Source organism: Lycorma delicatula, chromosome 13 (assembly GCF_047948215.1).
Source record: "Lycorma delicatula isolate Av1 chromosome 13, ASM4794821v1, whole genome shotgun sequence".
NCBI lineage: Eukaryota > Metazoa > Arthropoda > Insecta > Hemiptera > Fulgoridae > Lycorma > Lycorma delicatula.
This window is the reverse complement of record NC_134467.1, coordinates 54,482,211-54,494,995: the sequence shown is the minus strand read 5'-3', so window position 1 is coordinate 54,494,995 and position 12,785 is coordinate 54,482,211. Positions and strand designations below refer to the sequence as shown.

The 12,785-nt window shown below is 36.6% G+C and overlaps 1 protein-coding gene across 1 annotated transcript in view; it reads left to right on the top strand.

Moving 5' to 3' along the window:
- Positions 1 to 12,785, top strand: part of LOC142334077 (rho guanine nucleotide exchange factor 10-like) — a 238,382-nt gene that overhangs the window by 215,361 nt on the left and 10,236 nt on the right. The window lies entirely within an intron of this gene.

The following is a 12,785-nucleotide window of genomic DNA, read 5'->3' as shown; positions in this document are numbered from 1 at the left end:
GATCTGGACACCAGGTCAGGGCAGTGTAGGGCGTATGAGATTGCTCGGGTGAGAGCTGTAAAGAATACAGCTTATGGTGACACCTAAATTGGGGGTAGCCTTTGAGGACGGCCTCTCCACCATGTCGAACGCTTGCGCCTGGGGGTAGTTAAACCTGCATCATTCCTGGGTGGCCACCAGTGAAGCCATGAGGCTCCTTGATGAGTACAACCTCAAGGTCCTCTTGATCCAGGAGTCATACGTGGTCGGTTTCCACAGGGTGAATGTTATTCATTCTCGTGGGGGGTGGTCATGGTTGGCTCAGATTCGTTGGGTGTCTTCTGGATGCCCCATGGTCTGATAAGCAATTCACTGTCATGCAAATCACGAGGGATACGCTCAATGTAGTACTACTGTCAGGATACTTCCAGCTTAGATGGCATATCAGTGACTTGCTGGTGAAGTTGAGCAGGATTCTGGGCAGTCTCCCAGGTATCAGAGTGCTGGTTGCTCTGGACAATAATGCTAAGTCTCCCACCTGGGGTTAACCACTCACTGACCCTAGAGGCGCTGGTCTTGAACAGTTCATGGAAGCCAGGAACCTCTACTTGATTAACGATGCAGAATAACCACTGACTTCCTCTTCCAAACGGGGGGGAAAGTTACATTGACATCACTTTGGTGATGGGTGAATTGCTAAAAGTACAAGTGGTGACTGTCTGACCTGAGGCCAGTGTGAATGATCATAGGCTTATAACCTATGAGAGCGTTTACAAAGGCGGTCTAAGAGCTCCAGATTCAGGTCGTTAAAACCTAAGGGGCCTGGATCACGATAGGCTGTGGTGTGAGTCAGCAGCTGACTTGCAGGGGTTGGAATGGCACATTGAGCACAGGGAGGAGGTGGAATTGATGGCTGAACAATTTGGCTAAGCATCAAGTCTGGTTGCAATAGAATCCTACAGCGGCCTCAGACGCCAATGGACGGAACCTTAAGTAGTGGCCAGTCCACTGATCAGAGAGTGTCTGGAGTCGTCATGTCTGCTGCTTCCAGGGAGCTATCTGTTAAAAGCAGGCAGAAACTGGGGAAAAAGCAGTGGTCCTCTGACCTTAGTGTACTGCGCACAAGAGTTAGGTCCACTAGGAGAAGATACCAACATTGGCCCCTAATGGGGATTATTATTGATGATGTATGCGCTGAGCATCTGCAGATCTACTGGTGTGCCTATAATGAGTATGTTCATGCCATCAAGGAAGCCAGACTCAAGTTATGGCAAGACTCCATGAGCAAGTTGCAACACAACCTCTGGCAGTGCAAAATCATATCACTGGCCAAAGCCATAGCACGTGCTGTCTAGTGTTCAATGTGGGTTTGGTGGTTGTGATCTCACTTTAACATCTGGGGTGACTTACTAGGCGTTCCTCAATACTCTGTTTCCAGATGCTGCAGAGGGTGAAGCAGAAGTCAGAATTATGGCGGGGGGTATGCCCTTCCCTGGCATACTGGCTGTAGATTCCATTGATATAGACCTAGTGGTTTCTTGAATGGCACTGAAAAAGGCACCGGGGATTGACCAACTTGACCCGGGTATATTGTGTACTATCTGCTGCCTGTCATATGAGAGCTGCTTGACAGGCTGTTCTCTTAGTACCTAAGCTGGGTCTGCTTCCCAACTGGTTGGAAATTGGCTTTGCTGAGGGTGCTTGTAAAACCAGGAAAGGAACCTAGTGAGATTGGCATAGGCCCATCAGCCTCTTGCTGGTAATCGGCATTTGCTTGAAAGACTGGTTGTGGAATGGTTCTGGGAAAGCATTGAAGTAAACAATTTTCTAAATCAAAGCCAGTATGGCTTCACAAAAGGGGTTGGCACTGAGGATTTCATCTTAAATGCTCTTGCCAAAGTTTAAAGTGCCGACTACTGTAAATGTGTTTTGGCAATTTTTATAGATGAACAGGCAGAATTTCCTTCCTTGTGTTGGAGTTCTGTCCTCTATGAGTTGAAACGTCACAATGTTCCCATAGCCCTGCAGGCCATGGTACATGACTATTTGCCTAACCGTATGGCTCTTTAAGGATGCGCACCTAGTTGTGGAAAAATCTGTTACCAGGGGAAGCCCACAGAGTTCCATTCTCAGTCCCCTGCTGTGGTATTCTATGGATTTCCAGAAGGGGTTACGGTCCAGGCTTTTGCCAACGACTGTCTCCTTTTAGTTCATGATAATTCATGGCCACAGCTAGAAGACCGAGTGCAAGCGGCCTCTTCAACTGCAGAGTTTATGTCTGCAGACATTCAAAATTTAACGATTTTTGTGCCCAAGATGAAGTTTAGGCTTTTCAAGTGTGCAGACAAATTATCGTACAGTCATAAACCCCCATATTTAATATAAAGGCTGTGTAATCAGCTTAGTTAGAGTTCATAAGTATGGGGTTTTGTTTGATGAAAAGTTACTGTTTAGCAACCACAAGTAGCGGCAGATTCTGTCTCAGTAATGCACAAACTTAGGATGATTGCTTGGAAAGACTATGGGTTGTCGGGCTGTCAAATGTTCATGGTGTACCGAGGTGTCTCCAAAAGTATGACCTCATATGCAGCGCCTGTGAGGGCACGTAAATTGGATATGAATAGAGCACTTATTCAAAATTTAAGGAGTGCCCAGCGCAGAGCCTTAATTGTTTGACTTGTGTTTTTAAAACAACCTCCTCTGAGGCTACCGCCTTATTGGGAAAGAGTCTCTCAATTGATTTAATAGTGAAAGTTCAGGCAACCATGTGGAGATTGCGAAGAGGCCGAGGTATTTGGGATGCAGTTTCAGCCAGGCCAGTGCTGGAGTGGAATGGTGATCTCAATGCACCGGATCTAAATTTTGTTCAGTTGCCCATCTCCTGCCTGTGGAAGAGGCTGCAGAGCTTTGCGATGGACAAATGGCAGCTGGAATGGGACACCACGACTTAAGGGAAGATCCTTGTATAAATTTATACAGGATGGGGGGAATAGCTTGCCCCGACCTCGTTTTAAAGGGCAGCAGGTGCCCGGGTGCTCACCAACCATGTTAATTTAAACCAATATCTGTTTCGTTTCCGCCTGGCAGCTGATGAGCTGTGCGTCTGCAGGGAGGTCCAGTCAAATAAACATCTGATGTTTGACTGCTTTGCTCTTGGGGGGGGGGGCACCCTGGAACTTAGAGGTTAAGGGGAATATTGGCCACTTGCAAGCGGCGAGTCAATGTGGCGAGAGCCTGTAGGACTCTGTGAGAGTTTCTTAATGCAGTTGCTTTGTTCAATTGACATCAGTAGTTTACTTAAGGGAAAAGACTCCTGCCGCACTGCTTTGTGAAGCTGTCTAGATATATATGGCTGACCACCAGTCAATTAAGACTCCAAGCGTTTTAATAAGGTGGACAGGTACTTGCTGGTCAGCGACCTAGGTGTGGCAGCAAATTGCTGTCTAGATGAAGTAAATTTTAATTTATGGATGTCATGTATATTTTTAGTATTTAACAGGGTGCGCCTACCCATTTTAGTAAATACATGACAAGTGAGCGGCTGGGGCACATAAGCAGGTACTGTATGGGACTGCAAGACATCAAGAGTGGTTCACCTCAGCGAACCACCCTCTCATGAGCAGAGCTGCCTCTGTAAGACCCTACCCCCATGTTACCCCATTTCATTCAACAGCATCTCGTTCCTTAGTCTTTATAATATTCTTAACTAAGTTTGCTACAGCGTTCCATTCACAATGTTACTTTAACATGTATTGTACGGTATTATCCGGTGACAGTCCTTGAATGGCCCATGAGTGCCTCAGGCAATACACACAAGTCTATTGTGTGTTCCAAGGTATCTATTTCTTTACAGTACTGGCAAAACAGTTTGGGCCTTCTGCCAAAACGGTGGAGGTAAGCCCCAAACCTTCCATGCCCAGTCAACAACAGAGAGATGAAAGCCTACGTCCCCATGATTTCTGGAGACCCACGAATCAATTCGTGGAATCATCCTTCTTGTTCAACAACTTGTGTTTGAGGCTTGCCAGTATGTCTGCCATTCTTCCAACATCTGATATCGAGCTTCTTTGCGCCGCACATCATGTCGTATCCTTTTCAACATCAGGATGCGAAGGTGCACAGAAGCAACTCCCGCAATCACCTCGAGTACATTCTGTGAAACAGTTTTGTTAGCCGATATTATATTATATTCATGCTACGCTGTAAAGATGAGACTCATTCAAGGTTTTGTTTTTTTTATCAAAGCCTCCGTCCAAGCCGGAACAGCATAGTATATTATTAACATGGCTATGGACAGTATCAGTTTTCACTTTGAGGGGCTTGGTCCCTGGTGATTACTCATCAGTCTTTTTAATTTCCCAATGACAGTTTCTGCACGTTCAGTCACCTTGTTCAAGTGTACAATATGTAATCGGTTTTTATGCAACCATACGCCTAAGTATTTGGCCATGTCGGTTGTTTGGATGTCTGTATCACCTACTCGGATGATTATGTTTTGGAGCCTATGACGGCCAGTTAATGCTGTCACTGCGGTCTTAGTGGGTGCTAACATCAACCCTTTGTCTGACAGCCAAGCCTGTATTTTGATGTTCGTGGCATTTGCATACTCCTCCACTTGTTCAGAATACCCAGAAACCAGTAAAGCTATGTTATTTGCATAGGCCACTACTTCCACCTCTCCATTGAACTCTATATGTAACATCCCGTCAAAAGCTAAGTTCCACAGGAGTGGTCCAAGGACCGACCCCTGCAGAACTCCTCCGAATACTTCAACTGGGACATCTCTCTCTTCAGTACTACATGCAATGTTCTGTGATGAAGGTAAGAATTTATAATACATCTGATATGGACTAAACCTTTTTTCAATCAAGGTCTGATTAATAATTGGTCAGGGGAGGCTCCTGATAGCATTTTTGATGTGTAGGAGGACAACCAATGGTATCCTTCGTTGACGCCAAGAACCACCCGCTATTTCTCTGACCCAGTTAATCATGTACTGCAGAGCGTCATCCATGGATCTTCCTTTGACAAAACCGAATTGTTTGTGAGACAATCCGCCTCTTGTTTCACTTCACCCCTGAGTCTGGTGACAATCATTCGTTCAAATAATTTCCCAGTGGTATTTAACAGACATATCAGTCTGTTTGTAGTTTTTCCTGGATTTTGGTCTTTGGTTTTTGGAATCAAGACTAATCTTGTGCCTTCCCAACAGTCTGGGAAGCATATCTTTTCTAGTGTCACGTTGAATGCGTCCAATATTGTCTAAGGGTGTCTGTACACTATTTCCTTAACAATTTTGCCTGGAACCGAGTCAGGCCCCAGACACTAGTTGGGATGTAAGGTGGTTACCGCAGATTTAAGCTCATCAGTAGTGAACCTATTGTTATGCACTACTGGAATCTCCCTCCATTCGGTCTCTACGACCGTTATTTCTGTACGAAATAATTGTTTCACCTTCACAATGCCACTTCACCAGAAAGAGGGGGATATGTCTACCTAATTGGTTCCTCACAGCCTTGTAGGCTCCCTCCAAGGATCAGCATCAGCAATGAACTTCTCCCATGCATTTATCTTAGATTCTCTGATAGCATCAGTAACAATTACACTTGTTTTGTTAGAAAGTTTTTATAGTAGTTGCAAGAAGTGGATAGGAGCTCAGTCGTGATAACACTTCCTTAGGCCCTCTCTATTGTGGTAAATAACATCACATGTATGATTGAGAACTTTTACGTGATAATATTATGGATTTATCTTCAAATATTGATTGATTTAATTTAATCTTAAATATTAACATTTTGACTTTGTAGAGCGTGTTTGTGATGTACAAATCCTTGTTGATGAAATAAAACTGTCAAAATCAATTAAATTCTGCTCTTCACTTCTCTTACTTTCTTTTCGATCTCTTGGTGTTTGAATATTTCTGTTGTGATGAGACCAAGCCTTGGTTTATGGACTGTTTCTGTACAGCTGACCTGTCTCCCTGTTTATTTGTTGGAATCAGTTTTGGGAAATCAGAATCTAGCATCTTCTGCATGATGTAACTGCAGACCTATTTTTTCTTATTTGAGAATCACAGATGCAAGATTTTAAAATTGCCTTACTGTAACTATTAACTATTTGAGCTGAAAAAATTTTTATTTATCTAATCCAGAAAAATCTACTTCTAAAATTGCTATATGTTTTATCTATAAAATCTTTGCTAATATTAAAGTAATTTTATTTTGTTATAATAATGGAACATGGTTAGCATAGATGTGATGGACCTCTTTTTGTTTTTTATTTTATCTTGATTGTTTTTGTTTTATTTTTGCTGTTTGAGAACTATTCTGTTTTTCATAAGAAATTTGAAGCCCAATTTTATATGTACATTTTCCCTTTTTTAATTTTAATTTTCATTTTATTTATATGTAGCTAGAGTAACTAAATCGATTGATTACAAAGATGAAATTAGAAATTTAAATCTTGTTCCAATTTGACGTTTTTTATTCTTAAATTTTGAAGTTACTAAATTGTTGACGAGAGTATTCTATTCTCTAATAACCTTTTCTAGGAGACAGTTAAAAAAGGTATTGGTGATAGACCACCTCTTATCTTGCATCTATTCTAATTTTGAAAGGTTTTAATATTTCCCTTAATAATTTAATTTTTGAAACTATTTCTGTTAGGGTTACTTATATTTAATGTTTTACTCTCAGTTTTAAATTCCAATATTTTAAGTAGAAATTTCTTGATCTGAGTTTTATTTTGTGTACTTTTAGAGCTCTTGGAGTGCTAAAAGTAGTTTTGAGTATGGAGGTACTTCAAAATGCATCACTACAAATGTTAGAGTGACAATGCTAGGAAGGGCAGAAATAATACTCAATCAATTATGATAATCCTACCTGAAATATGAAATATTTTGAAAATTTTAAAAATTTTCTGTAATCTTTAAAAATTGTTATCAGTTCTGGATTTTTGATATTGTAAAACTCATATTAGGCTAAAAATTTGTTCGGTGCAGCTTTTTCGTGGTCAAAATCCACCTTGATATTCACCTAGTCCTTCAGTTACAGGTTGAATTTTGTTTAATAGTGCTTTAGATAGCATTTTATATGGGACTGATAAAAGTGATATACTTCTCTATTTATTGATATCGGTTTTATCTTCTTTTTTATGGAGTGCATGTATTATTTACAATTTTCAAAATTTTTAGGATTTTTTCCTATTCCCATATTTTATTAAAAATATTTTTTTAATTTGTCACGTAATTCTTCTGCTGCATATTTCAGTATTTCTGCGACTATATTATTTTCGCCACTGGCAAAGATATGTGCGTATTTTAAATACATTAATATTTGTTATTTAAAAAATATATTTAAAGGATTGCTTAAATTTATACTTTACTTTCTTTGCAGAAGATGTATTTTTATTTTGATTATGAACTTAAAATGCAATAATCTTGTTAGTAATATGGAAAAACTGTTATATGAAGTATATCAAAGGTATAGAAAGTACGTAAAGAAAGGGAAGTGTGGCTCTAAAACATTTTCTCTCAAAGTTGGTGATACACCCCTTGTGACTGCTGGAGACCTTCAGGGGGGCAGTAGAAGGCCCACAGAGATTGAGGGCATTCAGGCAGTCTAGGAAGGCGATGACTGATTAAAAGAAAGACAAAAATTTTTTCCTGATATTCAAATTCAAATTCTTTTATTTCTTTCACTTTTACAAAATTAATAATTAATGGAGTAATCCTAATACTAATTATAATTGTACTCTAAGGTTATTTATTCATAGTCTAGAACCAATATTAACATTGTTTTATAATACAATTTAATATTCATTACTTAACTTAATCATACTTAATTTAATATTGTTTTATAATACAATTTAATATTTATTGCTTAACTTAACTTAATTTATATGATTTATAATTGGAAGTGAGTTTTGTAAAAGATGAATGATTAGGTGTCCACAAGGTATTGCCGATTTTGTGGCACCATCCCTTTTATATTAATCTGTTTAGTTTGAGTAAGGGTACAAAAAGTAAACAGTTTTATCTTATATAGGAGAATTAGTTTTGGTTCAATTCATGATTTACTCTGGTGAAAACTTATCTTTTCTGCAGTTAAGTATAGAGAAGAACAATCTTCGTCAAATATTTATGTATACTAATAAACCTTTCATCCGGTGCTACCCATTAAGTTATATAAGTCAAAAATCTATTACTATGCTAAGACCAATAGTTTGGAGAGCTGCATCAAACCAGTCAAATGACTGAAGACAAAAAAAAAAAGACCAATAGTATAAAGCGTTATAATTAATTATATATGTAATCGTAAATCATGTAATTACATGGAACATACTTCAGCATCATCAGTATTAATTAGCCATCGTCTTAATAGCTTTAAGAAAATGTTCAGGTTCCTACTCGTCTTTATATGATTAGGAAGTATGTTATACAATCTAGGAGCAGTACTTGAAAAGAACTTCATATAACTCGTTTTATTTGCTCTGGGGACATATACATTCCTTTTACTTCTAAGTTCATACTCGGTTATCATACTATCTCTATGACCGCTTCTGATAAAGAAAATTTTCATTACTTTATAAACATATAAATAACGTAGTGGTAATATAGACAATTCCCTAAATATTGGCAAAGAATGATCCGTAGTTCTTTTTTCACTTATCATTCTAATGAATCTTTTTTGGATTTTGATTATGGAATCTAAATTTGTAATGTAAGTTCCTCCCCGACAGCTGATGTCGTAGTCTAGTCGACTATGCGCAATAGCAAAATAAAGTTTTCTCATGGTTATTTTTGGGGATAGTTTGTTTAAAAAATAAAATATCCTAAGATAGCTTAATAGTTTTTACTTTAATAGCACAATATGATTCTTCCAGATTAGACTACTATCTAACACAATACCCAAGTATTTACAAATATCACGTGCTCGATCTCACTACATTCTAAACAGTCGGATTTATTTATCACACATTTTTTACATTTATATTTTATTGTAAGTGGCAATTTTATTTTCCCCCTTAAGCAGAAATTGATATACAACGTTTTTCAATGCTCAAGATCATATAATGATTTGAAAAGCATAACTGCAGTGCGTCCAAATCTGATTGCATGTCCTCAGCCACTTTTATCCAGGTGTTGCGGACATAACATAAGGCAGTATCATCTGCAAACGCATATACATTACCTTTAAGCGGGGCCGAACAGACACTATTTACATACATTATGAATAGTATGGTTCCCAATACGGATCCTTATGGTACTCCATAGTGTACCCCAGCAAAATTACTTAAACACCCTTTTATTCTCACGCACTGTTTCCTGTTGATCAGATAGCTCTCAACCAGTCAAATGAAACACCTCTAATTCCACTCATCCACAGAATGCGTAGAAGGACATAATAGTCTACACAATCAAAAGCTTTTGTTATGTCTAAATATAGACCGCTTACACATTTCTTATCATTTATGCCCTGAAATACTTGGGTAGCAGAATTTAAGAGCGCCTTTTCAGTATTGCTCCCAGCCATGAATCCATATTGGTTTTTACTAAAAAAAGAAGTTTTATTTAGGTAGGATATTAATCTGTTCTTCATACATTTCTCATAGATTTTAGAGAAGATAGAGAGTAGGGATATTGGTCTATATTGAATAACAGAGTTTTTATCTCCTTTTTTAAATACGGGTATTACTACTGCTATTTTTAAAGCGTTCGGGAATTTCCCAGATTGGAGGCTTATATTTACAAGAAAGGTTAAGACATGTGATAGAGATATATGATCTACCGGTAAATTAACAATTTTTGAGCTTATTCCATCAATACCAGGGGGATTTATTGTTTTTGAGATTTTTGATAATATTTTCAATCTCAGCATTAAGGATAGACTCAACAAACATTGATGACACTTCATATTTTATATTTGCCAGGTCATTATTTGTATCATTACAACCTTCATTTAATTGTTTACGTAAGTCACTTACAACATTTATGAAATAATCGTTAAATATGTTAGCTACTTGAAACGGTTCGGAGATATTTTTATTAGTTCCATTATTTAGTTCAATAACTTTATCTTTTCTTTTTTGACCGGTTAAGGAATTAATTACTTCCCACTCCTTTTTAGAATTTCCTTTACATCTGTCAAACATGTTATCATAGTATTTTTGTTTAGCCGATGCAATCTTAATTTTAAGTTTATTCCTATATGTTTTAGAATGTTTAATTAAATGTAAGTTATTAGGGTGCGCTATTGTTTTTTTGTATAATGAATTGCGTTTTGATATCATTTCTCACAGTTTGTCTGTTATCCATGGTTTTAATTTTTTGAATTGCTTACCCTGTATGACTAATTGTGTTTTAGATTCGTTTATAATTTCAGTAAATTTTTTTATGAAAATATCAAAAGCTGCTGACGTTATGCATATAAACATCCCGCCAGTCTACTTTAGCAATAAGGGAAGTGAATTTATGATAATCAATTTTAATAACATTCATATTATTCTCATTTTTAATAGTATTGGAATGCGTCACATAAGAGATATGTGATATCCCGACGCCTATAAGACTGTGATCTGTTATCTGCAAATGACTCACAGTTGAAACTATTTCATAATTATTTTTATTTTTTATTCTTGACAATAAGTGATCAATGCATGTTCAATTTGCAAGTCGTGTGGGTTCATTGACTAATGATTCAAATCCATGGCAGTTATAAATAGTTTTATACTCATCTATTAAGTGGGATTTGGAAAGTAGGTTTAAGTTAAAATCACCAATTATTATGCAGTTATTAGAATTAATTTTAGACAGCACATCATTAAATTCATTTAAGAAGTGCCTCTTATCCTTACTATTAACCTATATAGTGCAAGTATTGTATATTCAATACCATTGTGCACTAGGTTAATAAGAATTGCATCAGATGCAGAGATAAAGGTAGTTCAGTTTAGCATTGATATAAACAATTATTCCACCTGATTTATAACCTTTATATCAATTAGCTATTGTATCATAATTTTTTATTTCGTATAAAGATACTTCATTTGACATAAAACAAATTTCCGATAAAACAATTAAATCTGACATGTTTTTAAATTTAGATAAATTAACTAATAATTCGTCAAAGTTCTCTCGCAGACTACTAATGTCTTGGTGCAGAATTTTAAATTCACAGTTCATTAATTTATTAAAATCGGTAGAGATCATTAGAAATAATAAGAATTTATTTTAACATAAATAAGTGTGCTTACGGTAATTTGTTTTAAGTCCTCTTCATTCCTAATCTGTACAACTTTTTTTTTTCATTCTTCCGCTTAAGTATTTTCCCATCTCGTAGCCAGATGTACTTGTAATCTTTAGACTATTTTGCCTGCCAAGTGAGTGCATATATTTGTGAGCGTCTCCTTGATGGACAGAGCGACTCATTTATGTACACCGGAGTATCAGTTGTAAATCCCATGTTTAATGTAGTGATAAATTTTTTATCTCTTTTCTTCATGAAATTTTCCTTATCCTGCCTTCTGACGAACTTGACAATGATTCCGTCGGACATATTATTTTTCCCTAGCATCCAGTGACAAGCACCGAACATCTCATCCGTAATTTGGAAACCAATTATGTCTCCCACTTTCTTAATTGTATCAACAACATCTTCATCATCTTTTTTGGGGATACCATGAATTTCTATCATACTTTTATGACTATATTACTCCGTATTCTCAAGTCTGAACTCAAGCTGTTTAACTTGTTGGAGATTATGGTTTTCAGCTGTCAAATTCTCAGTTTTTTGAACATACTCTTCTAATTTTAGTGTCTGACAGCAATTATTTTTGAGTTATCAATCTTTTTGTGTAGGAGGTCTGACGATTCATTCATATCACTTATCATACATTTCTGGGCTTTCTTTAATTCATTTATAGCGAACTTCACGTCATCAAGTGTAAAGTTGTTTCTTTGTACTGCAGTTTCTAATTGAAGATCTTTTCTTTTGTTTAAGGCGCAATGTTCACATCTCCGAATTTCATTATTAAATGTCAACAATTCAATGTCATCTTTGCTCATATTTTTACAGCTTGCATGAAATAATGTCTTGCAGTCAGTGCAAGCTATTTTACTATGTTTAGTGGTTATATTTTTATACAAACTCCACATTTAGGCATGATGTTGGCATAAACAGCAATGTATGAAGAATAATAAACTGATAATAAATTTTTAATAATAAACGGCGTATAGATCCTCTGTTGATATGTATTCACATCGAACGCAAAGTTAAGTTTCCCTAAAAATACTGTTCCACTTCATTATACAATTACCATCAATCAGTACCATGAAAATAAGACTCTGCATTTCACCACTTATCAAACACCAACACGCTAATCGCTCCCGATGTTTACTCCTCGAACTCTGAATCAATATTTCAAGCTAAACTTAATAAATACCTACTACACTAGTACAAAAAATTATTGTATTCAAATTACTTTAACTTTGCAACTAAGAGGCTTACAGAGACAAATAAAAAAATTAAAGCTTGAATACTCTACGATTTGAAAGTATACTTCAGATTTCAAAAATCATAAAATTAAAAAAAAATCTTTCAGAAATTGCTCTCATTTAAAATGTAAGTTTCACTTAGAAATAGGATTTACCACATTTAAAAACAATAATTTGAGTTGCTGGTTTTAAGCGCATATCTTAAAAACAGTAATTGCAATTATTATTTTTAATAGAGGATAAGTTAAGTAAAAATTTTGAGGGCGCTAGAAAATTTTTGATTCTCAATGTGAGTGGTGGGCGAAAAAGTTTG